The sequence below is a fragment of the Diplotaxodon limnothrissa genome, linkage group LG3 (assembly GCF_057381915.1).
Source record: "Diplotaxodon limnothrissa isolate DT_005_m linkage group LG3, D_limnothrissa_male_GT1.1, whole genome shotgun sequence".
NCBI lineage: Eukaryota > Metazoa > Chordata > Actinopteri > Cichliformes > Cichlidae > Diplotaxodon > Diplotaxodon limnothrissa.
Window position 1 is genome coordinate 60,600,312 of NC_140598.1, and position 5,573 is coordinate 60,605,884.

The 5,573-nt window shown below is 37.9% G+C and overlaps 1 pseudogene; it reads right to left on the minus strand.

Annotated features, from left to right (window-relative positions):
* Positions 1–3,542: 3,542 nt before the first annotated feature.
* LOC146636757 (uncharacterized) lies at positions 3,543–4,778 on the minus strand (annotated as a pseudogene).
* Between the last annotated feature and the right edge of the window lie 795 nt (positions 4,779–5,573).

The window sequence follows — 5,573 nt, forward strand, 5'->3', positions numbered from 1 at the left end:
CAGACTGCTGACTTTGTGTTTTTATTCAGTCGCCTAACAGAAGTGCAGTAAGAAACGATTTAGCCCATCCTGATTTCTTAGCTGTTTGCATATTTGACACACTTACATGTTTCAGATCGTGAAGCAAATTTTTATGATAGATAAAGATGACCAGAGTCAGTGTAAAATAAAGCTTTTACATGTATTGCTGGGAGGTCGGCAGCTCCCTCCACTGCTTGGCCCTCTGTGAAAAACAACTGGGATCCAGCTTCCCTGTGATGCTGAATTATATAAGCGGAAGAAAATAAATAGATAGAAGGATGGATGATTGTATTTTGTGTACAATCGTTGAAGTGTAAAAAGGGTTGGCCCTCCGTGGTGCCCTAAGCAAAGTTTGATTTTTGGGGCCCTTTAATAGTGCCAATAATACTGATTAATGATCACCTACTATAAATGTATTTCATTTTCTAATGTTGATGTTGTTGTGAAAAATGTCATAAAAACAGATAACAAATTTGCAACTTTCATGAAAAATGTTTTCATTAATATTTTAAAAAACCAGCAAAACACCTCCCCCTGCTGGCCACACAGAGAAACAATAGATAAAACCTGAGAGCTGCACAGTTGCAGTAGTGTGGTTTACGTCATTCTGTTGTCAGCCTGTTTTACACATCGGTGGTTTCTTATTGACGTGTAAAAAGATCTGAAATCGTAGTAAATTCAGCTGCTATTGTGGGCTGGGGATGATTTACACTTAACATTTTAATAACTGGGTACTGAATGTCATAGGCCCAATGTTCCCTCTAATTTTTCACGTGTCTGAGCGAACACACAAACTCCCTGAGCGATCCCTTGGACCACTGAGCGACATCAGACGTGTGCACTGTGGTCACGCCGGCATCGAATCCATCCAAGTTTCATGGTTTATTAAAAGAATCAAATTACAGCATTTACATTTATGTTAGACTACTTTTAATTAACTGCTTTAGTCCATTTACCATGAAAATGTAAAAACAAAAAAGCGTCACATAAGGACGCTGTCATAGCCTGTCAACCACGTTGATTAGCTGCGCATATACGCATTATTGGCTGGACTATGGGATAAGGTGGCATCGTTCCCATATGGGAGCAACCAGTCACTTACTGACCAACACTGCAAAACAGAATTGTTAAAGTATTAATTTTAATTTCAATTCAGGTTAGATCTTTTTTTGTGCACAAAGCAGAATTTCTGTGCGCAGAGACTGTGCCAGCAGTGCGCAATTGCGCACGTGCGCAGCTTAGAGGGAACATTGCATAGGCCCACTAAAAGTTACGAAATAAGCTACTATCAAATACATTTACTGTAAACACATCAGAAGGTTCTTTATGTGGCAAAAAGTTAGATCTATACAAAATGTTGCAGGGAAACGGAGAAGGAGCTCGTATAGGTTTGAGTTTTATTCACATCTATTGTGCAGGTACAAATAGCAGAGTGGAAAACTTTATACTTTGTGTTTGCAAACATTAATTTATGAAGATTAATTAACATGAGTGTAGCACAAAGTAAAGGTGAAAGCAGTATTCTGACATGACAGTGCAATCAAAACACATTTTGCCACAACAATCTGTGAATAATTGTAACAAACAACTGTCATTTTAATATTGGACAAACTAGTTGTGCAGCCCTAACCTGAAATATGCTGTTTGTTCTGAATGAAAAACGTTAGTCTTTGGTAAACATTTTAATCCCATTTATAGATGCAATATGTTATTTCAGTTAAGACTAAATGTTACCACACGTTCCCATCATTAGAGCGCATTTAAAGTGTGGAGAAGTCTGTGAAGGTTCTCAGTCATCCAGGTCATCGTAGTCTAAGGAGCTTGGAAAGAAAAGCGTCTGGACTTCTTTGAGTTACTTGAAGACGTTTCACCTCTCATCCGAGAAGCTTCTTCAGTTCTAAGGGTCAAATGGTGGAGAGTCCAAGCTGTATTGAAGAATTTCTAACTTCATGTAGGCTAAACAGCGGCCTAGAATTAGACTCAAAACCCTGCAGTGCCCAAAATAAAGGGGGCATTAATGTACCAGATTCTACAGAACTCCAGAAATAACTGCTAAGATGGGTCCAACACATCTGAGTTCATGCTGGAGGAACTGTGGGACACACTCTGCCAACCACACTCATATATTGTGGCTCTGCCCTAAACTCTGTGTATTCTGGAGGCAGATATTTGATGCTCTCAAAGACATTTTCCAAGGTAAATATTCCACTAAGTCCTACAGCAGCAGTGTTGGGAAGGATTGCAGAACATATTGACTGCAAAGCCAAAACTTACTTGCTAAATATATGACTCACTGCAGCCCTAAAATGCATAACTATCAGATGGTTAAAACCAGATATAATCTATGGATCCATGTCTGTCTGATGGAACAAATTACATACTCAGACTACAGAAACAAGTCTTTGAGAAACGGTGGGGACCCATGTTACCTTTCCTATTACAATGAAGAACACCACCTAATTTTGTGAGCTCTCTCTCTCTCCACACACACACACACACACACACACACACACACACACACACACACACACACACACACACACACACACACACACACACACACAGCATGTTATGGCAGTTTCAGCTGAAACTATGTTTCAAACCATATTTCGGGTTTTTAGTTCACCATTTATGAGGTTTCAAGAAGAAAATAAAAGACAGATCTGAATGTTTGAAAATGTTTTGGAAAGATTCTGTAAAGATGAGATGAAAAATACTCAAAGGATAAATTTAATTGGTTTATTATTTAGATAAGAATAACAAGCAAGTAAAGGAAGAAACAAGGTAAAATGAAGTAATAATGAAAAAGTTTAACAAGTAAAAGAAGAAACAAGGTAAAATGAAGTAATAATGAAAGAAGTTAAACAAGTAAAAGAAGAAACAAGGTAAAATGAAGTAATAATGAAAGAAGTTAAACAAGTAAATGAAGAAACAAGGTAAAATGAAGTAATAATGAAAGAAGTTAAACAAGTAAATGAAGAAACAAGGTAAAATGAAGTAATAATGAAAGGAGTTAAACAAGTAAATGAAGAAACAAGGTAAAATGAAGTAATAATGAAAGAAGTTAAACAAGTAAAAGAAGAAACAAGGTAAAATGAAGTAATAATGAAAGAAGTTAAACAAGTAAAAGAAGAAACAAGGTAAAATGAAGTAATAATGAAAGAAGTTAAACAAGTAAAAGAAGAAACAAGGTAAAATGAAGTAATAATGAAAGAAGTTAAACAAGTAAAAGAAGAAACAAGGCAAAATGAAGTAATAATGAAAGGAGTTAAACAAGTAAATGAAGAAACAAGGCAAAATGAAGTAATAATGAAAGAAGTTAAACAAGTAAATGAAGAAAAAAGGCAGAGCAGAGAAAACCCCAACAATCCCCTCTGAGCAAGCACTTGGCGACAGTGGGGAGGAAAAACTGCCTTTAAACGGGCAGAAACCTCCGGCAGAACCAGGCTCAGGAGGGGACAGTCAACTGCCGGGACTGGCTGGGGGGGGGGTTAACAGAGGTGGAGCAAGACGAGGCTACATCAGGTGAGGAAGCAGTAGCGTCTCTCCTCTGGAACAAGTGGAACCATTTTTTCTTTTTTTTCATGCACTTTTCCACGAGCGCTTTTTTCTGCAGGATGAGATTTCTCAGCTCATCGATGGTTTCTGCGTTTTTTTTCTTCAAGTTTCTCACATCTTTGTTCCACCTCTTCCAATGTTGCTTCTAGTTCTTCAAGCTTGTCTTTGAGTTGTTTGGATGTTTCCTCCTGTATCAGCTTGTCCTTGTGCATGTCTGCATTTCTCTGTTGGACCTCTTTGTGCTTGTCTTTTAACTGCTTCTTTCTTTTCTTGATTTCTTGATTTTTGTCTTCATGTATTTTGTCTTTTTGTTGTTTTTGTGACTGCATTTGAGTGTGTTCACTCTTCAAGTTATTGAATTCCACCAAACGCCCCTTAACGAGCTCGGAGTTGTTTCTCGCTATCTGATCGATCCTTTTCTGCATCTGTGAGCAGCGTTTCTCCAGTTTGTCCCTTTCTTCTTCCACTTTAGTTGCTTTGTCCACCAGCTGATTACAAAACTCTTGCAGTTTTAGATTTTTAGACTGAAAGTCCTGGACGATGCGTTTTCCTTCTTTCAGTCTTTTTTGTTGTTGCTCTTTCTGTTGAAGAAGGTCTTTATTTTGGCGCAGTGTTTCATCCAGGCTTTCTTTCAGCATGCGGTATTTTTCCTGCATGCTCTTCAGTTTGTGCTGCATGTCTTGTTGCTTTTTGTCCTGCTCTTCCTTCTGTTGGAGGAATTTATTCTTTTCTTCCACAGCTTCATGGAGCTGTCTTTGGAGGAGCCGATTTTTTCGGTCCATGTGTTGGAGATCCCGTTGTATCTTATCAGTCATCGTTTTCTTGTCTTGGAGCTGGTTGGTCATTTCTTTTAGTTCTGCACTCTTTTGCCTGTTTTCTTTAATGAGGTGCACAATCTGCTCTCGGGCCTGAGCAAACTTGATTCCCCAGCCCTCATTAATAATGTTTATGTCCGGCTGGCGCTGTTGTCTTTCTTCCAGCTCTTTATTTTGGGCTTCCATTCGTCTACACTTGTCCTCCAGTTGATGTTTTTCTTCTTCAATTTGTTGCATTTTTTTCTGGAGAAGGTAGTTTTCCTTCCTACTCTCCTCTAATGCCCTTTGGAAGGATGAGATGCCATTTGGGGAAATTGGCTGGCCACGCCAGGAAGGAGAGGCGGCGTAATCTTTTTGAATTGGTTGTTTTTTTCTTGGAAACATGTTGGAGTTTCTATACGATGACTTTGAAGAGCTTTCCAAATGTTTCTGTGGTGAACGTTTTGTATGCTGCAAACACAGATGCTGCTGAAACGAACTAAATCTTGCTGTTTCTCACCCCTATTTAAGGAAAAACATCAAAGGACTTATGACGTTCTATGACATCATCACTCCAATGAGATTGTCACAAGACGTTTTGGAATGGGGTGTTTTTTTTTAAACTGTTTTCAAACTTAACTTAAAATTTCAGTGTTTCCTAGTTGTGGACTATTGGTTAGTCCAGCCGATGAAGAAATTAATTGTCACAAACATCCCTAATATTACATAACAGACAACAGAAAACAAGACAGTTTTTTTTCTAATAGAGGTATAATAAAAGTTTTTTTAATTATCCTACTTTTTATAAAAGAGAACATTTATTAAAGAGTATGTATTTAATTAAAAAACTCTGTTCATCTAAAGCAGGGGTCAGCAACCTTTAAGACCCAAAGAGCCATAATTGGCCTATCTGGGGTTGAAAGGCTCGATAAATGCACGGTGTTTCGCCGGGTACACCGGCTTCCGCGAGTGTGATGCTTATTTTGAGCGATGAAAAAATAACAAAATATAATTTTATTTGTATAATGCAAAATCACAATAATCTTCCAATTTAGAACTACAAGTAAAAAAAATCGAGAAGAAAAACGAAAGAAAAATAAAGTATCGCTATTTACCGTCAACTAACAGAGTTCTGTCATGTTCTCGTGACAAAGTGCCAAACTGGCCTCAGTCGTGTTTTTCTTTCTTTCATCTTCTCTT